Source organism: Muntiacus reevesi, chromosome 2 (assembly GCF_963930625.1).
Source record: "Muntiacus reevesi chromosome 2, mMunRee1.1, whole genome shotgun sequence".
Lineage (NCBI taxonomy): Eukaryota > Metazoa > Chordata > Mammalia > Artiodactyla > Cervidae > Muntiacus > Muntiacus reevesi.
In genome coordinates this window covers 270,061,163-270,086,550 of record NC_089250.1, presented here as the reverse complement: position 1 = coordinate 270,086,550, position 25,388 = coordinate 270,061,163, and the positions used below count along the sequence as shown (strand labels likewise).

Sequence of the window (25,388 nt, the reverse complement as noted above, 5' to 3'; positions counted from 1 at the left end):
CCTTCTCCAGGGAAATCTTCCCCACCAAGGGATCGGACCCCGGTCTCCCACATTGCAGGCAGATTCTTCACCATCTGAGCCACCAGGGAAGCCCCCTATCAAGGAACCAGGAGATTTTTTTAAAAAGCATGATGCTCTGATCTAAGAGTTCTGGAGTGGGGCCAACATGCCGCATTTTTAACAAGCTTATTTTCACTAGTAATGTTGTAAATTCTGACACATGAATGACCGTTCTGAATAGCAAAGAGGTAGACCATTAAGGTAAGAATTTATGCTTAACTTTGAATTTTAAGTGTTTTTCAAAATTGACAGGTCTGATACAATACTACCTATAGCACCAATAATCATTTGAACTATTTAGTATATACTATATGTCTTTCTAAAAGTTTTTACAGGGTCTTGAATGCATCACATAAATAATAGAAAGTCAACAACATTGTTGTTCCACCGTTTTGCAAATATTTTGTCAAATATTCATTAAATGACAGATCTTGAATTTGCTTCAGTTTATGTGAACTAAAATTTAACTAGTAAAACACAAATACACAGAGACAACACTAAAGAAAGTGTATAGGAGTTTTATAGGGTCTTCCCTGGTAGTCTGAGCTCCCAAGTCAGGGGGCCGAGTTCAGACCCTTGTTAGAGAACTAGATCCCACACGCCACAGCTAAAGTGTGCCTGCTGCAACAAAGTCTCCCACATGGCTCCAAGATTCTGCAGGCTACGACCAAGACACAGCTCAGCCAAACATAAATATGTGTATTTTTTAAAAAGAACTTTATATAACTGGGGAGAATACCAAAACAAGAAAAAAAAATAATTTTAATATTTTCTTGCATACAGACATGTATTACAATGAGACTGTATACTTACTAAGAGTATTAAGGAAAAGCTAACATTCAGAACTAACATCACAGCATCCGGTCCCATCACTTCATGGCAAAGAGATGGGGAAAGACTTTCTTTTTGGGGGCTCCAAAATCACTGCAGATGCTGACTGCAGCCACAAAATTAAAAGACGCTTACTCCTTGGAAGGAAAGTTATGACCAACCTAGACAGCACATTAAAAAGCAGAAACATTACTCTGTCCACAAACGTCCGTCTAGTCAAGGCTATGGTTTTTCCAGTAGTCATGTATGGATGTGAGAGTTGGACTATAAAGAAAGCTGAGCACAGATGATTTGATGCTTTTGAACTGTGGTGTTGTAGAAGACTATTGAGAGTCCCTTGGAGTGCAAGGAGATGCAATCAGTCCATCCTAAAGGAAATCAGCCTGGATGTTCATTGGAAGGACTGATGTTCAAGCTGAAACTCCAATATTTTGGCCATCTGATGTGAAAAACTGACTCATTTGAAAAGACCCTGATGTTGGGAAAGATTGAAGGCAGGAGGAGAAGGGGACGACAGAGGATGAGATGGTTTGATGGCATCACTGACTCAATGGACATGAGTTTGGGTAAACTCCAGGAGTTGGTGATGGACAGGGAGACCTGGAGTGCTGCGGTTCATGGGGTCGCAAGCAGTGAGACACGAATGAGCGACGGAACTGAAGTGATTCATGTTCAATTCAGTTCAGTTCAGCTGAGTTCATTCATATTCTTGTCAATAAAATTGATATTCATGTCAATAAAATGAGTTCATGTTCAGTTCAGTTCAGTCACTTATATTCATGTCAATAAAATCGAGATTATTTTTAATGGGTTAAAATATATACGTCTACTTGTGGATGATATTCTTTGTATATTTTAAATACACTAGGAAGTAAACATATACAATGGTATAAGATAAATTAAAGCTCTTGGTTCTGAAACTTTAATTTCTTGAAAAACTATCATTTTGTTGAGTTGTACCTTAGCAATTCAACACAGGTGAAAACAGATTAGCACCAATATGATTGTTGCAAATATTTTCATTAAAAAATAAAAAAACATGAGTAAGAAGACTATGTCTGTGATATGAGCGTTGAGTGTACTGGAAACATCACACTTGGGCTTCAGTGATGAAAACTCCCACTCCCAAAACCCAGTATCGATCATCAACACAGTGAGTGTTCATTTTCCAAAGCAAAGAGAAACCAAGAAGATATGGAGTTTCTCCATTAACTGTGAGGGTTTTCACATGATCCTCATTCCATTTTCCACAGCCTTGTTTACAGACAGAGGGAAACAAAATGATCTTTATAGCCTGATAATCTCAGAGAAATCACCAGAGCCAGTGGACATCATCTGTCATGGTGTAAATGGATCACACGGAAGATGCACTATCAGAACCTGGGCATTTTGGAAAAAAACAAGGAAATGATAACTTGAACCTAACATTATCCTAACAATGTTGTCAAGCGAGTGTATGTTCCTTGGTTCTTTTCACAACAAAAATTTGGAGTGACGGACATTAAAGACCCTTGACGGGTCATAGCTCTTGGAGGACAGGACGTGTTATAGCTCTTAAATAAATCAGTGTTAGAGCTCTATTTATTTAGATAATAACCGAAAAACCCATCTTTGAGTTGTGAGGCCATGTAGATCCCAAGACACGAAGAGAAGATAGCCCCATCGTGAGGGGGAGAGATAGAAAGAAGGAAGAGGGCTTTGGCTCCTCTTTTTATAGGTTTCTCTGCCCCTGGGTCTGTCTTATGTAAATTGGGACTAGGCAGGCGGGTAGTTTGTTTTACCTGAGGTTCTCACTCCAGTCCTCGGACCTTTCTTTGTTCTGTTTTCGCGGGCTTTCCCTTCCAGGTCTTTTAGCCACCGCCATTTTGTACTTTTTCCCTATTCTACCTACCAAACAATGTGTTTAACTACTAAGTCTTAGCATTACAGAGGTCAGTATCTCCTAGTTTTCTTTTTATTTCTGAGCATTTTCTGAAAAATTCTGGATCACTGAGTTTATTCAATATATAAGGGCATTTTCTAACTCCTAAAGAGCTGAAATTGCATCCCCATGGAAACTCATCATGGCATTTCCCCTAGTTCCCTAAGATCCCAACACCGAACCACATCCCAGTGGGAATCTCGGATACCAGTGCCTCTTCATGTTTCTTTCTCACAAAGGGAATACATTCACCAGTTGAAAGTCGCTAATTCATGCTGAGAATTCATCATGCTCCATTGAAAGCCAGGTTACAGACAAGGGACACAAGATTCTGGGACATAAGGGAGAAGTGGTCTAAAGAGCCAGGCTTCACTATGATAAGAAGAAAAGGAAAAAAATAAAGAAGTTGATAACAAACACCCAGACAGAAAAGTTAGAAGCAGTCGACTAAAGGTTTGCAGGTTCTCAGTCCAGACATTTCAGGAAGAAAAGCAGACACAGCCCCAGACCCGAGACAGGACACGTACCTGAGAAGCTGCCATTTCCTCCTCTTCTTCCTCCTGCTCTGCGTCTTCTCTGGGGATGTTACGTCGCAAACTCACATCTCCATCTTGAGAAAATACCTTCAAAGGCATCCATGCAGCTGTTCAACCTGCAACTGCTGTAGGGAAAGAGAAGAAATAGTTTTCCTGTTTCTCTCACCCTTTTCTGAGCTCCTTTCGACTTTCTGTGTTCCCTATCTGTAGTGGGGAATCAAGACTAACCTGATAATGCTAATCACATCCTGATGCTCTACACTATTTGCAGATCATCCGTGCTAGTTCTTCCTTTTCGAGTTACAGAGAACAGTTCACAAGAGACAGTGGACCCTCCTTCCTGGCTAGCTGACCCAACCTTGAGGGTTGTGAAAAAAACGCAAGAGGAAGACCTGCATTCAGACCCCTGAGGGGAAACCTCACACCTGAGACCTCAGGAAGGGAGGTTTTAGGGAGGGAACTTTTAGAAACAAAGAAGGTCAACCTGATTCCCTGGGGAGGGGCTCTTTCTAGGATGGGTGTGGTGGTCCACAGCCTGCCTGTACCCTTGGGGGCTGGGAGGGGAGAGGTGAATGTTTGGTGGGAATCACCTGGGGGTCTTGGTTTCCTGCCAGGCTTTATTTGCAGAATTCTTCACAAAGATTTCCCCTGTCCTTAGTTTTTTTCAACCCCTCTGCAGCCTGGGGACATAGATTTTCACAAAATGATTTGCTTTGTGACCACCTCTCTGCAGGCGTGGCACCTCCAGCTTCAGAGACCAGGAGCCTGGAGGCACCTCCATCCCTGCTTTCTTGGAAAAGAAACCAGGGGCAGCAGGAGGTCTGGCGTGCTGCAGTCCAGGGCAACTGAGCAACTAAACTGAACTGAGCTGTGCAGGACACGCTAGGTTCACAGTGCGTATGGGCGAAGCCAAAAGCCTCTGAAAAGGATGCCCTTAAATGCTATCTGATGACCAACCAAGGAAGTAATGATCGGTGTTGTCATAAGTTACATCACACATGAGTTAACACCTGAGAATGTTGCTGCTCTCCTTCCTGTGTGTGTTTTTCTAGGTTTTATGAATCAACTGCTACAGTTCGTTGTCTGCTCCATTCAGAGAGCTCTATTTTCCCACATCTTTAAAGTATAATGACCAAGGAAAAATTAGAGATAGAAGCATATTCATCTTTCTCATATTATGTATTTTAAAAAATATTCAGTCTGCATTCACTAGTACCAAGTGTGTACAAGATTTAGTTTCACAGCAGAACTGAGAATAAAATATAGACATTTCCCATATTCCTCTTGTTGCTACATGTGGACAATTTCCCTACTTAGCTTTCCCCACCAGAGTGATCATTTGTTACCAGTGATGAATCTACATGGGCAGTAAATAGATCAACTCTCTGGTTTGCCCCTGTGTTCCTCCTTTAGGAATGTGCACTCCATACCTCCTGATAAATGTTTAATAACATGTGTCCATCATGACAGTTTAACACAAATTACTTCATTTGTGTTAATGAAAGTTCTCTAGACTTAGGATATTCATAGTCCCTCCTTTGAAACCCAGAGTAATCATGGACCTGTTTAATCTCTTCTATATTTCTTACTAGATTCCCAGGTGACTGAGTGGTAAGGAATCTGCCTGCCGATACAGGACATCCACGTGATGCGGGTTCAATCCTTGGGTCAGGAAGTTCCCCTGGAGTAAGAGATGGCAACCCACTCCAGTATCCTTTCCTAGGAAATCTATGGACAGAGCTGAGCCTGGCAGGCTACAGCCCCTGGGATCACAAATACTCAGACACAACTGAGCACACATAAGAACATTTACCTACACCAAAATGTTATATTATAAAAATCCTACTTTTTGTAGCATTTTCAAGTGGGCTTCTTTCACTTAGTAATGAAGGGGGAAACAGACAGAGCTGGCCTCCGTCTTAGGCCAGGCTATGATCATTAATCTACACGCATGGTCACCCTCCCAGTGGACTCTGAACTTTGTGCCCCGGCGTCTATAGAAATGGCATACCAATGGAAAATCAGATCCCACCCGGCACCCCCCATAAAAAAGCCTCAGGAATTGTCCTAGGACTCTATTGCCAAAACGAATATGTTAATTATCTCTGCAACAGAACAAAGTGGTCAATTCCATTCTGTTTATTGGGATATGACTACAGGCTTGTTGATAAATATCCACTGTTTATTTAGTCCTGTGACACATGAATCATGGGTTAACTTTGACCATATCTCTCTTTTACCTTGTCCAGACTAGTTTCAAGGAATCTGGGGGGGGTGAGATTGAGCAAGTACACTTCGGGTATATAAAGTTTTCACAAAAAGTGTTCAGGGTCCTTGGCTAAGAGGAGACTCTGCCTTGGCCCCGCCAGTGTAATAAACTGCACTCCACTATCTGCATTGTCCTTCTGAGTCAGTTTGTTCCCCAGAACGCGTGGCTACAACAGTAAAATGCATAGAATAACTGTGAATGTATTTTATGCCTTGAAAGCTTAATATGCAAAACCTTAAGAACTACCTCTGTGCCTATATTCCTGCTCAGTAAATAAGTTCATCAATACCATTTTTTAAATTCCATACAGATCTGTTAAGACAATATTTGCACAAATATAGAGATCAGACGTGGACACAGCAGGAGAAGAAGAGGGGGACCAACTGAAAGGGTACCATTGACATATATACACCACCATGGGTAAAACGTTGGAGAAGACTCTTGAGAGTCCCTTGGACTGCAAGGAGATCCAACCAGTCCATCCTAAAGCAAATCAGTCCTGATATTCATTGGAAGGACTGATGTTGAAGCTGAAAGTTCAATACTTAGGCCATCTGATGTGAAGAAGTGACTCATTTGAAGAGACCCTGACTCTGGGAAAGATTGAAAGGGGGAGAAGATGGGGCCGACAGAGGACGAGGAGGTTGGATGGCATCACTGACTCAATGGACATGAGTTTGAGCAAGCTCCAGGAGTTGGTGATGGACAGGGAGACCTGGCATGCAGCACTCCATGGGGTCACAAAGAGTCAGACACGACTGAGCAACTGAACTGATGGTGAAAATAGTTAGCTGGTGGGAAGCTGCTGTTTACCACAGGAGCTCAGCTTGGTGCTCTGTGCTGAGGAGAGGGGTGAAACGGAGACCACGGGAGGGAGGGCCAAGAGGGAGAAGATTTATGCATACTCACGGCTGACTGACGATGTCATACAGCACAAACTAGCAGAACATTGTAAAGCAATTATGTTCCAATAAATAAATAAATAAATAAATATGTCTCAAAAGGAAAAAAAGCTAAGCAGACTGGTCACCGGCGGTGGGAACCCGTCTGACCCTGCGGGGACAAGGGCCGCACCCCTGGCCCAGGAATCCCCCACAGCTGCTGAGGCCGGGCGGGCAGCTTGCTTTTTCCATGGCAGGAGGCAAAGAAAGATGCTCACCAGCGCTGAACAATAAGGAATGCAGAGCAAAGCTACAGGGATGCATCAGCGCATGCCAGTCAGAACAATGAGCAAAAAGCCCACTAATAATACCATAAACGCTGAAGGGGCTTGGAGATCAGGGAACCTCCTACATGGCTGGAGGGAATGTAAGCTGGTGCAGTCACGTGGGTGGACCGTGTGGAAGTTCCTTAAAAACATAACCTCCTGACATTTAAGGAAATGAATTCCATGAAAAGTAGACAAAACAGATTATTCGACAAAATGACAAGTTTTACAGTTTTTAATAAATCATCTGCAATTCTGAAATGACCAGTTTTGATCTAGCATTTCTAAATTCTCTAAGTTAAATGTGTAAGAATACACATACACTCACAGATTCCTTCTTGGTTTTCTCACTACTAACATGCTTACATTCAGATATTTATATCTTGTAATCAATGTGTGTTATATAAATTATATTATATATGTATCTTCAGATATTTATATATTGCATTCAAAGTATGCCAAAGCCATGATAAAACAGTTCCTTTAAGCCTTACAAGACACATGTGCTAAGAATGATACAGGGTAAGATTTGATAAATCTTGGCTCAGAATTTTCCCATCATGGCTTCTGATTATTCTTTTTGTGACTTTGTTAAACTTACATTTGCTTAAATGAGCCCCTGAAAAGTTTTAGCTAATAGAAGAACAAAGGATAATTGCAGCAGGTGAGTTTATCACTGTAGGTCCTCAGAGAACTCACAGGAAGCCTGGAGGGCCCCTGAAGAAGGTCAAGGCTAGAACCAGGCAGAGAAAATTCCACTACTTGGGGTTCAGACCTGACCCTGGGTGAAGTGCTGTGGGTCCCACAGGCTGAGTGTGGAGGGGTCCATTCAAACAAAGACGAGGAGGATTTTGGTGAGCTCAGAGGGTGTCACTGAAGGGGGGCCTTTGCAGTAGACCCTGGGGTTCAGCAAGACTGCTGGTCCCAAGGCAGGGGTCATCTAGTGCAGGTGCTCACAGGACTGGCTGGTATGAGTTCAAAGACCTGCAGGCTGCCTGCTCCCCAGACAGACGCTGAAGCAGCAACAGCATGGAGCAGTTCAGGGCAACTCTCAACAGTACTCTCTATGATCCTTCTTACTGGAACCACCACGATGTCCAAGTAGATAAAAATCGGAGAGGAGATACAACGTAGAAATGGTGGGAAATATATGAAGTTATGAGAGGTTTAATGGCAGTAAGGAATTAATTTCTACAGATGACATCCCCCTGTGCTACAAATAATTTATAATTACCTTACCTTTCCTGCAACCTTAAATAGGTGGGAGAGGTTAATGCTGGTGGTGCGTTAACCCTTCATTCATTCCACATCAATTGTAACACTGAAAAACCATTCACTTTTATTATTTAAGGTACATTGATTTTACACAGATGGAATAAAACCTTTTACAATTCTTGTTTGATCCTTGATTAAAATACAAATTACAAGCTTCTAAAAACTTTCCTCTTTCTCTGATGAAATGATCTGTGAATGTGATTTATATGGTTTACAAAATGGAGGCTAATTTAGTAAACATGGATGGATATTAATTATATTAATATGACTTTTCCAGAAAGAGTATTCTATACTTACATCAGATAGAAGAGAAGGTGTCCTTACTTCAAGCCTGCCAGATAATATGCATGATTTCTCTATGTTGATGTTATAAAAATACCTTCGATTTTCATGAACTATCCTTCTTTTTATGCTTAAAGAGTAAGTGACATAATTATTGAAAACTTAGAGCAAACTTCTTAGTTTGAATTATTCCCTGAACACTTACATCATGGTTACCACAGAGGTGTTTGACATCAGTGACAAATACCTCCATTCAGATATTTAGTGTGCATATAACATGACTGTGCTCTTAATCTTATAAATTGGAGAATAAATGTAAATGATTCTCACGTAATATAGAAGAGCTTCTCTTACCATTGGGCAACAACCATCAAAAACATAAGTTCATATATACAGTAGAAATAAATCACATCATGTAGTAATTTGAGAGTTGAAATACATTTGTTTTTGTTCCTTAATAATCTGAAATAACGTTAACATAAACAAGGATGCATTGACAATAATTATACCTCTGCAAATATCCACCCCTTCATCTTGTGATCCATACTAACATATCAATTTTGTATGTGTTTTACATATGGAATACTTGCTACAGTGTTTCTACTGAGAGTAATTCAACAGAAGTGGTACTAATGACACGCTTTCTAGTATGAATTCTCTGATATTGAGTTACTTTTGATGTTTTATTAAGCAGTTTTCTACATTTTTTTTCATTTCATTCATGTATCTTTCCAAAGAAAACACTTGTTTTTTTTCAAAATTGTATATTTGGGACCAAACTTTCTTATCACTGATTCATTTCTAGGGTTTCTCTGCAGTATGTCTTCTCTGATTGTGAATGAGGTGACGGCTGTGATGAAATCCTTTGCCACATTCCTTACATTTCTAACATTTATATGCAGTATGATCTCTCTGATGTCGAGAAAGACCTGAACTCTGCAAAAAGGCTTTGCCAGAGTCTGTACATTTATAAGGTCTTTCCCCGGTATGGATTTGCTGATGTTGAGTGAAATTTGAACTCTGCTTAAAAGCCTTGCCACATGCTGTATATTTATAAGGTCTCTCCCCAGTATGGATTCGCTGATGTCGAGTAAGACAAGAATAACGGATAAAGGCTTTGCCAGATGTTGTACATTTATAAGGTCTCTTCCCAGTATGGATTTGGTGATGTTCAGTAACGTTGAACGCTGCTTAAAAGCCTTGCCACATGCTGTACATTTATAAGGTCTCTCCCCAGTATGGATTCGTTTATGTCGAGTAAGAAGTGAGTAATTAATAAAGGCTTTGGCACATTTTGTACATGTATAAGATCTCTCCCCAGTATGAATTCGTTGATGCTGAGTTAAAGTTGAACTCTGCTTAAAAGCCTTGCCACATTCTGTACATTCATAAGGTCTCTCCCCAGTATGGATTCGCTGATGTTCAGTTAAAGCTGAACTTTGCATAAAAGCCTTGCCACATGCTGTACATTTACAAGGTCTCTACCTAGTATGAATTTGCTGATATTGAGTAACACATGAACAGCAGAAAAAGACTTTGTTACATTCCGTACATTTGTATGGTTTCTACCCAGCATGGATTCCCAGGTGTTCAGTTAAATATGAACTCTGATTAAAGGTTTGGCCACATGCTGTACATTTGAAATGTTTCCTTCCTGCATGGATTTTCCTATGTCTACTTACAATTGGTGAGTTACTAAAGACTTTTCCACAGGTATTTCACTTGCAATGTTTCTGCTTAGTCTGAATATTCTGCTGTTGAATAAGTTTTGAAAACTGGTTAACAACTTTACCATAATCATAACAATTATAAGCCTTCTCTCCAATATCCATACTCTTATAAGTATTAATAGTAACATTTGAGCTTTGATAAAAAATATTCTTACACTTATTATGCTCAGAATTGTTGTCTGAAGATTGATGTCCCTGTTATTTCACGAGATATGAGTCTTGGTCAACATTATGGCCAGTTTCATTGCATGAAGAGCTTCTCATTCCATCATGTATACTCTCGTAATTATTGGGGGTAGAGCTCCTGCTTAAGGCATTCCTCATTTTGTTACACTTGGAAAGCTGTTCCACACTAATTATACCTCCATATCTATTGAATAATGATGGTTGTATAAGGTGTCTCCCATTATTATCACCATTACAGATGTTGGAACAAGGAGAAAAGAGTTGTTGGTTGAAGAACAAGAAATCCTTGTTAAAGGATCCCTCAAATTGATTGTATTGGGAATTTCCCCCTCATTTTTCAGTTTCTGGTCTCCAGACATGTTTGAATGTATATTTAATAGACACCTATGCTCAGAGTATAGGTTTGAATGAATATTTGCAGCAGAGACTAGATGACTTTCCAGATTTTCCACATTTCCCTTCAGAGAACATGTATGTTTCAAGAGATGATGTGGGTCATTGCTGACAAATATACCCTTAACTGCAGATGTTGATGACTGAAATTGGTCATCTGAAATTGGTTTTTCCTGATTTGATTCACATCCTTGATTTCTTTTTTTTTGTTTGTTTGTTTCACATCCTTGATTTCTTTTGGCGGTAAAGTTTACTTTATGGGAAACTGAACCAACTTGGTTGTGTCCACCATAACATGCTCTCTGCTCTTTATATGCCGTCATATATATCCAGTCTTTGCTTAAATGTATATTTCCAAGGTGAAATTTTTCATAAATTTCTATCCTTGCTGTTGGGAGTTAATCTTCTAAGCCTGGATTTTGGGTCCTCACACCTTGGGTGTCGGGAGAAGACACAGCTGAAAAATACCAAATAATAAGTTATTCTACCTACTATTCTTGGGGAATATAGTCTACAACTTACATAAAATTGGCATACACTTGGCTAGATGAAGCCTAAAACCGAGATAGAAGGAGTCAAGATGGCAGAGGATTTGGAAGACGTGAAGTTGATCTCTCTCCACCAAAGCATCAAGAATACATCTTGAAGTGGAAAACTTCTCACAGAGCACTGCGGATCATGGGCAGAGGAACTTGGACACCTGAAAGGACAAGAAAGATTCCTGTAGAGATTGGTGGGACAAGAGAGTGATGGAGGAAATGGAAGAGGGGGATCTGAAGAGAGGAGAGGTCTCCACATCCAGGGAAGTCCCTCACTGGGGGGAGCTCAGTTGGGACAGAAGGGGAGCCTCGTTCTCTGTGGGAAGAGAACACGGCAACCAGCGTGCAGGACAGAGTGAGACCTGTATGCAGGGAACTGATCCCTGCCCTGCCCACCCAGCCTAGAGGGTGTCGTCCACTGCAGACAAGGGCTGGGTGCTGGAACGTGGGGTTTGGAGAGCAGACCCAGGCAAAGGACTGTGGTTGGCCGTGAGGAGACATCCTGAGTGGACGGGAGGGAGGGAGGAGCTCTGCAAATGGGATGCTTGTGGAGGAAGCCTGAACCACCGGAGAAGCAGAGCGGCGCTGTTGAGTGATGCCTGAAGGGAAGAACCTCCTTGCAGCCTCTCTGCAACTCTGCCTGTCCCTGCCGCTCCAGGCACTAGGAATGGCTCCCAAGTGGGGGGTGATCTCACGATCCCCACAGCTGCTCTCTCCTCCCCAGCCTCCTCCCCACCAGGGTAGACTCATGGGCTCCAGGGGCACATTCAGAACACACGCCTGTGGGTGGTCCCAATGTACAGGTGGTGCTGAAACCACAGCTGAGCCCCAAGGCCCTGCCACTAAGCAAGAAAAGCTGAGATCTCTCCTTGCATCTGTACAAACCATGGTGTTACACCCCACAACTGGCTTGGTAAACTGAGCCCCAACAGAACATTTGGATGGAAATGAGGCTCTGGCAGCCAAGGCCAGTCTGGCTTTAGCAACTGTAGACTTTGTAAGCCCGCACATGAGGCATTTGGGCCAGGTCACAGTCTTCATTGCCCCCATAGCACCGCAGCAGGTCCACCTCCATAATGAATGTGCACCTGGGATACGTCTACAGTGGATCTCTGCAGGTGACCTGGTGAAAACAACATCTGAGAGACACCAGGGTCAAGTGCCAGCATACCCATGGTTCAGTTGGGGCCAAGTTCAATGCCAACACAGGGTCACATGAGAGCTCGCACAGCACATGAATGATGACACGCAGAGCACTCTGCGAGGAGAACATCCCCAGAGGAGCAACACTCCGTGGCTTTCCTCCCAATGGGTGTGCTCCAGTCCCACTAGATCAGAAGCACCACAGACCAGAGCAGAGCTAATTTCAGATCTCCTGCCTCTGCTCCACCAAACAGGAAGCCGACCCCGCCACAGAGAGTGACAGCCACAGAAGAAAGGCGAAGCGGACCTCAAGATCCGGGCAGGCTCTGGTCACAATAATAACAATAAACCCCCTCTCAAATGGATAAAGGCACAAGTCTCTGGACCACCTCACCCACCAGGGTGCAGTCACCAGAACAAGAGGAACTAGGATCTGCAGCCTGCAGAACAGAGACCACAAACACAGAACATTGGACAAGATGAGATGACAAAGGAGTTTGGTGCAGAGGAGAAGTCAAGATAGAAACCTACAGGAACAATGAAGCGAGGAGAAGTTCAGCAGTGTAATGATTAATTTTTGCTTTAAGTAATCAAATTTACAAACAAAATGTTTTCACAAATGTTAATGCCTACTAATTATTTAACCCACTTACCACTCACGTTATCCGAGCATGTTCTAATAGAGTCTAAAATCGTAAATGATATCGACTTAGAACTAATCAGAAATAGATGGCATAAACGATAATGTCCTGAGATGTCTCATAACAAACAAGATAGATTTAATAAGGTAAGTGTTCTTAACAAGCAAAATGAGAAGTGAGACTTGAAAAATATGGTGAGAACACAGGGAACTCTACTCAACGCTCTGTGGTGACCTAGATGGGAAGGAAATCTACTCAAGCAGGGAAATGTGTATATGTATCACTTATTCCTTCTGTACAGCAAAACTCACATAACATTGTAAAATAGCATTATTGGAACAGAAAAATTTCTTCTTAAACATTTCTCTATATAATCTATAACCTTAATAGTGAAGAAGAATAAGAGAAAAGCACTGTGGGAAATATTCTAAACTCTGACGTCAATAATTTGTTTAAAAACTCTGTGAGTTAAATAAATATATTAAAGTATTTTAGCATTAATGAATTGGGTAAATGCCGGACCAGCCGGGAGATTTCAGCGAGCAACACAACGCGTTCCTTTAGGCTAAGAAATAAAGACACAGGACAGATGGGGTCGAGAGGATCGCTGCAGTCAACGATGCTCCTTTATTTCTCTAAGCTTCATTTATACTTAAACCAAGAAGGAGGCATCCCAAAGAAAATTCTTCCTCATGTACATCATCTTTAAGATAACAATCACTAGAACTCTCACTAGGCGCCAGAGCACAGGAATGGCATCCTGATTTATATTAGGGGTAATCGTAAAAAGGCTATCTGTCTGCGTCTTGTGTGCATTCAAGGCTTACTATTTTTCTCTTTAACTTTGGATAGTAAATTCCAGAGGGGTGGCGGGACAGAGAGCTATGTCCTTGAAGGGACCCTTGATAATCAATCAAGGCAGCTCCCAGAGTCAGCTCTTTCAAGCCGCTCCCCGCAGGTAAATATACTTAACGTATTTAATGTTAGATCATATAAAAAAAAGAAACTTTCACATAAAATTCAGATTTACATTTTCTCATTTTAGTGAGGTGTCTTATGCAGTGAAGAAAGAATTTGAGTATGAAATTTTTACGGTCATATGTATAGTTTCCAGTGGACTGGAAATTATATGGTAGAAAACAAAAAACATCTGTACCCAGTATTCCTACAAGTTTGGCAATTTTTTTACAGCTCCACCCACACACTTCTGACTAGGTACAGAATCAGCACTTTTAAAAGGGCTTAATATAGTTACGCAGAAATATGCACAGATTTTCTAAAACCTCCCCACAATGAGAGAGTTATCAGGTCATGCAGGTTGTTCCAGGCCAAGACAAGTATTTTGGTTCTAACTGTGAATGTGAAAATTAATCACTGGAGAAAAATACAAATGATTAAAAGAATCAGGAATGGGTCAGGAGATGATGCGCTATGTTGTGACAGAAATAAACCTAGCCTAATCAAAATCATCTACACTGAAACAGATCTTCTCAAACCACACGACAAAGTATGACTTCCTCCCCAATGCTTGTCCCTCTCACCTCAGTTATTTGCTTCATCCATAGACACATACCTGGGTGTATGGCTGTCTCCATTCTCCTTACATCCCAGGGATCCTTCATTTGCTCCAGAAACTTGACCAGGTCTGGCTTAGAGACCACAAGACCTGTTCATCAGAAAAAGAAATATGTGTTTTCTGAGATATTCATCAATTTCCAATCCAATATGTGTTCAGGTGAGAGAGAAGTCAAGGTAGAAAGTTAAAACAGCATTAAGAAAAATGATTTCACCAAATAGTTTATTGGAAGAATCTTTAAAAGACAAATGCATCAAAATCAGATTCTGATATTATGCTCAAGTACTACTAAGGCAAAAGCAGGTAGTGAAATTCCAGTTTTAAGAAGAGAGTGGCACTATTTGATACCACAGAATTTACAGAATTACCACGTACCTAGAATGAAAAATATGCAGGTCAAGAAGCAACAGCTAGAATCGTACATGGAACAGTTCACTGGTTGCAGATTGGGAAAGGAGTACATCAAGACTGTACATGGCCACCCTGCTTATTTAATTTCGATGCAGAGTACATAATGCAAAATGCTGGGCTGGATGAATCACAACCTGGAATCAAGATTACCAGGAGAGATATCAACAATCTCAGATAGACAGATGATATCACTCTAATGGCAGAAATTGAAGAGGAACTAAAGGGCTCTTGATGGGGGTGAAAGAGGAGAGTGAAAAAGCTGGCTTAAAACTCAACATTCAGAAAACTAAGATCATGGCATCCAGTCTCATCACTTCATGGCAAATAGATAGGGGAAAAGTGGAAAAAGTGACAGATTTATTTTGGGAGGGGGGGCTCCAAAATTACTGCAGATGGTGACTGCAGCCATGAAATTAAAAGATGCTTGCCCTTTGGAAGAAAAGCTATGACAAAGACAGCATATTAAAAAGCAGAGTCATCACTTTGCCAACAAAGGTCTGTATAGTCAAAGCTGTGGTTTTTCGATAGTCATGTATGGATGTGATATTTGGAACATAAAGAAGGCTGAGCACCAAAGAATTGATGCCTTCGAACTGTGGTGCTGGAGAAGACTCTTGAGAGTCCCTTGGTCAGCAAGGAGATCACACCAGTCAATCCTAAAGAAATCAACCCTGAATATTCATTGGAAGGACTGATGCTGGAGCTCCGATACTTCGGCCACTTGATGCGAAGAGCCAATTCATTGGAAAAGACCCTGATGCTGGGAAAGATTGAGGGCAGGAGAAGGAAGCGGCAGAAGATGAGCTGGTTGAAGAGCTGTATTGACTCAATGGATATGAATGTGAGCAAACTCTGGGAGTTAGAGAAGGCTAGGGAAGCCTGGCTTGCTGCATTCCAGGGGATTGCAAAGAGCTGGACATGACTTAGCGACTGAACAACAAGGAGGCAGGTTGAATTTAGAAAGAAGGTTAGATTTATAATGACTCATAATGAAGTCTTTCTTGTAAATGTCACAAACACCCATTTTCCCCTGGAAAGTAAGGATGTTAACCTCTACTGGACAAAGCAGAAAATTCCAGGAGACATTCTAGAATGAATAAACCAAAACCCTGAGGATACATAAGGGATTCTGGAAGCAAGTTATCCTCACCCAAGCAGGTCAATTTCCCGTGGTTCTCTAACATCACGTCCCTGTACAATTCCCGCTGACCGAGGTCCAGGCATTCCCACTCCTCTTGAGTGAAATCTACAGTCACATCCTGGAATGTCAGCAGCCCCTGAAATATAAAGGACATGAGCCATGTGGACCTAGGAAGATTTCCTAATGTGATCCAAGATGAAACCAGCAAGAGAAATGGTTTTGATTTTGGAAAATGTCTGGTGTTACACAAGAATATAATTTTTATACTACCATTTTTTCCACTGTATTTCTAACCCCAGGAAAAGAGAATGAGATATGATCCACAGACCACTATAGAAACTATTCTGATCTGGAAGAGAAATTATAAAACAATCACATCAACACTGACTTATCTATTTTTGAGAGTTGTACTCGTGTGACACAGGATAAACTGTCTATCAAGGAAAGCATGTTAGTCACTCAGTCATGTCTGATTCTTTCTGACCCCATGGACTGTAGCATGCCAGGCTTCTCTGTCCATAGGATTTTTCAGGCAAGAATACTAGAGTGAGTTGCCATTTCCTTCTCCAGGGGAATCTTCCCCACTAAGGGATCGGACCCAAGTCTCCCACATTGCAAGCAGATTCTTCACCATCTGAGCCACCAGGGAAGCCCCCTATCAAGGAAACAGGAAATATTTTTAAAAATCATGCTCTGATCTAAGAATTCTTGAGTCGGGCCAATGTTCCGCATTTTTAACAAGCTTATTTTAACTAGTAATGTTGAAAATTCTGATACATGAATGACCGTTCAGAATAGCAAAGAGGTAGACCACTAAAATTAGAATTTACACTTAACTTTGAAGTTTAAGTGTTTTACAAAATTGACAGGTCTGATAGAATAGTACCGATAGCAGAAATAGTCCTTTGAACAAATTCGTATATACTATATGTCCTTCTAAATGTTTTTACAGGGTCTTGAATGCATCACATAAATAGTATGAAATCAACAACACTGTTGTTCCACCGTTTTGCAAATATTTTGACAAACATTCATTAAATGACAGATCTTGAATTTGCTTCAGTTTATGTGAACTAAAATTTAACTAGTAAAACACAAATACACAGAGACAACACTAAAGAAAGTGTATACGAGTTTTTATAGAGTCTTCCCTGGTAGTCTGAGCTCCCAAGTCAGGGGGCCGGGTTCAGACCCTTGTTAGAGAACTAGATCCCACACGCCACAGCTAAAGTGTGCCTGCTGCAACAAAGTCTCCCACATGGCTCCAAGATTCTGCAGGCTACGACCAAGACACAACTCAACCAAACATAAATATGTGTATTTTTTAAAAATGACCTTTATATAACTGGGGAGAATACCAAAACAAGAAAAAAAATTAATTTTAACATTTTCATGCATACAGACATATATTAAAATGAGACTATACACTTATTAAGAGTATTAAAGAAGAGCTAACATTCAGAAAACTAAGATGATGGTATCCGGTCCCATCACTTCATGGCAAATAAATGGGGAAAGAGTGGAAACAGTGGCTGACTTTATTTTGGGGGGCTCCAAAATCACTGCAGATGGTGACTGCAGCCACAAAATTAAAAGACGCTTACTCCTTGGAAGGAAAGTTATGACCAACCTAGACAGCATATTAAAAAGCAGACACATTACTCTGTCCACAAAGGTACATCTAGTCAAGGTTATAGTTTTTCCGGTAGTCATGCACGGATGTGAGAGTTGGACTATAAAGAAAGCTGAGCACAGAAGAATTGATGCTTTTGAACTGTGATGTTGCAGAAGACTCTTGAGAGTCGCTTAGACTGCAAGGAGATCCAACCTGTCCATCCTAAAGGAAATCAATCTTGATGTTCATTGGAAGGACTGATGTTCAAGCTGAAACTCCAATGTGTTGGTCACGTGATGCGAAAAGCTGACTCATTTGAAAAGACCCTGATGTTCGGAAAGGTTGAAGGCAGGAGGAGAAGGGGACGAGAAGAGGATGAGATGGTTAGATGGTATCACTGACTCAATGGACATGAGTTTGGGTAAACTCTAGGAGTTGGTGATGGACAGGGAGACCTGGAATGCTGCGGTTCATGGGGTCGCAAGGGTCAGACATGAATGAGCGACTGAACTGAACTGATTCATGTTCAGTTCATGTTCAGTTCAGTTCATTTCATTTCAGTTCAGTTCATTCATATTCATGTCAATAAAATCGATATTTATGTCAATAAAATCAGTTCATGTTCAGTTCATTTCAGTTTTGTCATTCATATTCATGTCAATAAAATCGAGATTATTTTTGATGGGTTAAAATATATACATCTATTTGTGGATGATATTCTTTGTATATTTTAAATACACTAGGGAGCAAACATATACAATAGTATAAGACAAATTAGAGCTCTTGGTTCTGAAACTTTAATTTCTTGAAAAACTGTATCATTTTGCTGAGCTCCATCTGAGCAATTCAACACAGGTGAAAACAGATTAGCACCAATAGGATTGTTGCAAATATTTTCATTAAAAAATACAAAAACATGAGTAAGAAGACTATGTCTGTGATATGAGCGAGGAGTGTACTGGAAACATCACACTTGGGCTTGAGTGATGAAAACTCCCACTCCCAAAACCCAGTATCGATCATCAACACAGTGAGTGTTCATTTTCCAAAGCAAAGGGAAACCAAGAAGATGTGGAGTTTCTCCATTAACTGTGAGGGTTTTCACATGTTCCTCATTCAATTTTTCCACAGCCTTGTTTAAAGACAGAGGAAACAAAATGAACTTTATAGCCTGATAATCCCAGAGAAATCACCAGAGCCAGCGGACATCATCTGTCGTGGTGTAAATGGATCACACGGAAGATGTACTATCAGAACCTGGGTATTTCAGAAAAAATAAGGAAATTATAACTTGAACCTAACATAAAAAATATCAGTTTTATGCAAAATTCATTTCATATATACTTGCTCCATTTTGTATCCTAACAATGTGTTTAACTAGTAAGTCTTAGCATTACAGAGGAGAGTATCTCCTAGTTTTCTTTTTATTTCTGAGCAGTTTCTTAAAAAATTCTGGATCACTGAGTTTTTTAAATACACAAAAGGCATTTTCTAACTCCCAAAGAGCTGAAATTGCATCCACATGGAAACTCATCATGGCATTTCCCCCAGTTCCCTAAGATCCCAACACTGAACCACATCCCAATGGGAATCTCGGATACCAGTGCCTCTCCGTGTTTCTCTCTCACAAAGGGATATATTCACCAGTTGAAAGTTGCTAATTCAGGTTGAATATTCATCATGCTCTATAGAAAGCCAGGATACAGACAAGGGAGACAAGATTCTGGGACACAAGGGAGAAGTGGTCTAAAGAGTCAGGCTTCACTATGAGAAGAAGAAATGGAAAAAATAAAGAAGTTGATAACAAACACCCAGGCAGAAAACTTAGAAGCAGAGACCTAAAGGTTTGCAGGTTCTCAGTCCAGGCATTTCAGGAAGAAAAGCAGACACAGCCCCAGACCCGGGACAGGACATGTACCTGAGAAGCTGCCATTTCCTCCTCTTCTTCCTCCTGCTCTGCGTCTTCTCTGGGGATGTTACGTCGCAAACTCACATCTGCATCTTGAGAAAATACCTTCAAAGACATCCTCACAGCTCTTTAACCAGCAACTAATTCACCTACAGACAAAAGGACCTTGAAAAGCTGAAAAGACCCACCTCTCCTGTCCTCTCTCAGGAGAGATTCAGGAACAATCACTTCCTACCTGGAGACTAGCCTATGAACTTATTTCTTGATTGTTCTCTCCCCATGGAGAGCTCCTAACCCTCTGCCCACACAGATGATGTGAGTTGACTTCCCCGGTCGAAATCCAGCTAGACCAACCCTGCTGCCTCTCCGCGGACTGACACCGGGCCTCAGCTCTCACAAATAGACCAGGAGCCGCGTCCTTAACCCGGGCCCCCCTTTAGAATCCCCTAGAGCTCTTCCTACACAGCGCACTGGGGCTCCCACAGGACTAATAGAGAACTCTGGGGAGGGCGCCGGGGAGGTCATTTCCTAACACTGGTCATGTGACCCTGATGGGAAACAGATGGAAACCACTTGGCCAATGGTTCAGATTCTTCCTGAACCATTTCAGTGAATATGAACCCTTCGAGGTCAGGTCCCCACTCTAAGAAGTTATGAATCTGCAGGTCTGAGGTGGGTTCATTAAATACATCTTTAGCATGTTCTCTGGTCTGATGTTTCTGCCCCAAGACCCACACTCAGCAGCCCTGGGCTTCAGCCCTCACACTCAGCACAGCTGAGACCTCTCAGGAGGGGAGGGTTTAGGGTGGGAATTTCTGAGGGAGGTCAGGCTAGAACCAGGCAGAGAAAGCTGCAATACTTGGGGTTCAGGCCTTTCTAAGTGACCCTGGGTGAAGTGCTGTGGGTTCCCAAGGCTGAGTGTGGATGGGTCCATTCAAACCAAGAGGAGCAGGATTCTGGTGAGCTCTGAGGGTGTCACTGAAGGCGGGCCTGTGAAGTAGGCCCTGGGGTTCAGCAAGACTGCTGGTCTCAGGAAGGGGGTCACCTAGAGCAGGTGCTCACAGGACTGGCTGGTGTGAGTTCAAGGACCTGCAGGCTGCCTGGTCCCAGACAGACGCTGAGGCAGCAACAGCATGGAGCAGTTCAGGGGAGCTCTCAACAGCACTCTGTAGGATCCTTCTTATTAGAGCCGTCACCATGCCCCAGCAGTTACAGAGAGGGGGAAAAGTACAATGGAGAAACGATGGGAAATACACGATCAAATTATATGAGGCTTAAGGGCAGTAACAGATGTCATCCCACAGTGCTACCTAATAGTGTACTGTTATGATTCTTTCCTGCAACCTTAAATAAGATGGGAGAGGTTAACAGTGGTGGTAGGTAAACACTTCATTCATTACACATCAACTGTATCACCGGAAACCATTCAGTTTTATTGATCACATGTATGAATAGCACACGTAGTCAGAATGAAACCTTTTACAATCCACTGTGTAATCTTTGATTAGAATACAGGTTACAAGCATAGACCATGATATTCATTTTTCTGATACAATTTGGTCTGAGAGTTGTACTTTCTATGTTTACAAAATGAAGACTAATCATTTAATAAACAAGACACAGATTAGTTACATGATTTTTCTGGGAAGGGTTTCCCATACTTTTCCACGGTATCAGAGAAGTCTTTATTTCAAACATGTCAATTAATATCCTTGACTTCTGTTAGTATTATAAAGATGCATCAAAATTTCAGTGAACTGGCATTGTATTATCCTTAAAAAGCAAGTGACACTGAAATTTTAGAACAAACCTCTGTGGAATTGTTTCCTGAACACTTACATCATGGTGACCTACAGGCTTGCTTGACACCAGTGACAAACACCTCCATTTAGATGTTCAGTGTACATGTTATATTACTATGTCCTTAATGTCCTCAATGGAGAATAAATACCAATGGTTCCTACCTCATGTAGAAGGGATTCTCTTCTCACAGAGGCAGCAACCGTCAAAAACTTAAGTTCACATGCACAGTACAAACAAAGCATGACATGTGGTATTTTGAGGGTTGAGTTACTTTCATGTGGTTTTCAAATAATCTCAAATATGTCAAAACAAACAAGAATACATTGCTAATAAGTGTACCGCTCCACACACAACCCTCCATCCTGGGATCCATCCTAACATATCAATTTTCTCTGTGTTTTAACTACGGATTGCTATCTACAGTAATTCTCCTTCAGAGGAAATATGAAGTGCTTCCTAGTATGCATTCTCTGATATTTATTTAGATTTGATTTTTATTAAACCTTTCCTACTTTTTTTTACATCATCACGTATCTTTCCTGTATAAATGCTCTCGTGTTTTCTAAAGCGTACATTTAGGACTAACCTCTTTCATCACTTACTACATTACTAGGGTTTCTCTCCAGTATGTGCTCTCTGATGTCTAGTGAGGTGAGAGCTCTGATTAAAGCCTTTGCCACTTTCCTTACATTTAAATTTTTAAGTTTTCTCTGAAGGATGAATTCTCTGATCTTGACTAAGACTTGAGCTCTGGGTAAAGGCTTTGCTACATTCTTTACATCTGAATGGTTTCCAGTACAAATTTGCCAATGTTGAATAAAGCTAGGAATTTGGTTAAAGGCTTTGCCACAACCCTTTTATTTATAAGGTTTCTCTCCAGTATGAATTATCTGATACCTATTAAGAGTGGAACTATAATTAAACATTTTGCCACACTCTGTGCATTTATAAGGTTTCTCCTCAGTATGAATTCTCTTACATTGAATAAATTTTGAGCAATGGATAAAGGCCTTGCCACATTCTGTACATTTCTTAAATCTTCTCTGCATTACCAACATGAATTTGCAAATGTCTAGCAAGAATTGATATCCCATTTAAGGTTTTTCCACGTTACGTATATTTATAAGGCTTCTCTCTAGTATGAATTTGCTGATGTCGAGTGAGATATGAGCACTGGATAAAGGCTTTGCCACATTCTGTACATTTGAAAGGTTGCCATCCTGTATGAATTTTCCTATGGCTACTTAGATTTCATGGTTTAGCAAAGACTTTACCACATTTATGACACTTGCTATGCTTCTGAGGATTTTGAATGCTGCTGTTGAATAGGTTTTAAAGATTGATTTAAGACTTTCCCATACACACCACAATCATAAATGTTCTCTCCAATGTGAACACTCTTATATAGAGAAAGATGCGATCTTTGATAAATGATATTCATGCATTTATTACTTTTAAAATCATTGTCTGAAGATTGAGGTCCCTGATGTTTCATAAGACTTGAGCCTTGGTCAACGTTATGCCCAGTTTCACTGCATGAAAATCTTCTCACTTCCCTATAAATATTCTTGTGATTGTTGGAGTTTGCACTCTTGCTTAAAGCTTTACCCATGTTACTACACATGAAAAATTCTTTCACATTAAGTATACCATGATATGTCTTCAACCATGATGGTTGGGTTAGACTCTTTCAAAATTATCAACATTACAGACTGGAATGAAGAGAAAATAGCTGTTGGAGAAGAATATTGAACCCTGGCTAAAGAATCCCTCAAATTGATTATACCGGGAATTTTTAACCTCAATTTTAAATACCTGGTTTTCAGACATATTTGAATGTGTGTTAAATTGAAGCCTGCATTCAGAAAGGTTCGAATGAGTATTTGCAGTATAGACTAGGTGACTTTCCACATTTTCCACATTTCCTTTCAGAGAACATGTACATTTCAAAAAAGCGTAGGTCTTTGCTTACAAACAGACACTTCTCAGCAGATGTTAATGACTGAAATGAGCGTTTATCCCAGTTTGATTCCCATCCTTGATTTCTCTTGGCAGTAATGTTTACATTGTGAGAAACCGTCCCAGTTTGGTTATGTCCATCATAACCTCTCTGCCTTTCACACGCTCTCGTACCTTCCCGGTTTTTTGTTAAATGTAAATTTCCAATGTGAAATCTTTCACATATTGTTAACTTTTCTTTGGGGAATAAATCTTCTAAGCCTGACTTTTGGGGCATCAAACCCTGGATGTCATGAGAAGACACAGCTGAAAGAAAATAACAAGTTTTTCCACTTACTATTCTCAGTGAATATACTTTACGACTTACATAAAATGGATACTTTCTTAGCTAGGTTAGGAATAAAACAGACACAGGAGTCAAGACGGCAGAGGATTAGGAAGATGTGGAGTTCGTCTCGCTCCACAAATGCATCGAGAATACGTCTGAAGTGGAACAATATTCACAGAGCCCCTTCTGAACACTAGCAGGGGACCTTGACACCTGAAAGGACAAGAAAGATCCCCTCATAGCCAGGCAGGACCAGTGAGACAAGAAGGAAAAGGGTGAGGAGAGGAAGCGGGGCGGGACCTGCAACCCTAGAGGGAGCTCACAGGGACGGAAGGGAGCCTCATTCTCTGATGGGAAGAGAAGGCAGCACCAGTCAGAGGCAGGCAGGACAGAGTGAGACCTCCGCAGATGGTACCGACCCCAGCCCTGCTCCCCCAAGCCTGAGAGGGTGTCCACCATTGCACACAAGGGCTGGGTCCTCAAATGTGGGGTTTGGAGAGCAGATCCAGGCAGAGGACTGCGGTTGGCTGTGAGGAGACATCCTGAGGGGACGGGAGGGAGGGAGGAGCTCTGCAAATGGGATGTTTGTGGAGGAAGCCTGAACCACCAAAGCGCAGAGCAGCGTTGTTGAGAGCGGCCCGAAGGGCAGGGCCGCCACCCCATCCTCTGTCCGCGCGTTCCAGCCATTGCCTCACCAGGCACGAGGGAGGGCTCCCACCACGGTCAGTTCAGTTCAGTCGCTCAGTTGTGTCCGACTCTCTGCGACCCCAGGGACTGCACGGCAATCTCATGACCCCAGCTGCTGCCTCCTCCTCAGCAATCTTAAATTTACAAAGCAAACATTTTCACCAATGCAGGGTCCCTACGAATTCTGTAAAGCAGTTCTTAACACAAGTGTTTTTATTTGGGCGTGTTCTATTAGATGTTTCGAATCTAAAATCATACATGGTCTTGATATATACTTAACAGAAAGCAAGCACATATGGGACACAGTCCTGGTAAGCTTCATAACAAACAAGATAAACTTAACAAAGTAACAGTTCTTAAGAAATCAAACAAGAAATGAGAGCTTAAAATATGGTGGAATTTTTTAAATCTCAATTCTTGTTTAATTTCTTTAACACAGGGAACTCTACTCATTGCTCTATGGTGACCTAAATGGTATGGAAATCTAAAATAGAGTGGATAAATATTATATATGTGCATGATGCTAAGTTGATTCAGTCACATCCAACTCTTTGCGACTCTATGGACTGTAGCCCGACAGGCTCCTCTGCCCATGGGATTCTCCAGGCAAGAATACTGGAGTGGGTGGCCATGCCCTCCTCCAGGGATTATATACATACACACACACACACACATATATACACATATAATGGATTTACTCTGCAATACAGCAGAACCTAACATCAATGTTGTAAAGCAACTGTACACAAATTATTTTTTTAATTAAAAAATTCTTTATATAATCTAAAAAGTTTAATAGTGAGAATAAACTGCAAACATTTAGGTGATAAATGTTCTAATTTCCCAGTCAACTATTTAAAAATTCTATGAGTTAAATAAACATAAAAATATTTTAGGTTTGTGGAAATGGGGCAAATACACTTAACATGTTGACATTAGTTTGTAC

The 25,388-nt window shown here is 41.2% G+C and overlaps 1 protein-coding gene and 2 pseudogenes across 1 annotated transcript in view; 1 reads left to right on the top strand and 2 right to left on the bottom strand.

Moving 5' to 3' along the window:
- LOC136157556 (zinc finger protein 678-like) overlaps positions 1-25,388 on the bottom strand; it is a 466,372-nt pseudogene that overhangs the window by 75,372 nt on the left and 365,612 nt on the right.
- The window catches only part of LOC136157568 (zinc finger protein 135-like), a 466,540-nt gene that overhangs the window by 76,685 nt on the left and 364,467 nt on the right, over positions 1-25,388 (top strand). The window lies entirely within an intron of this gene.
- LOC136157564 (zinc finger protein 724-like) lies at positions 9,183-19,782 on the bottom strand (annotated as a pseudogene).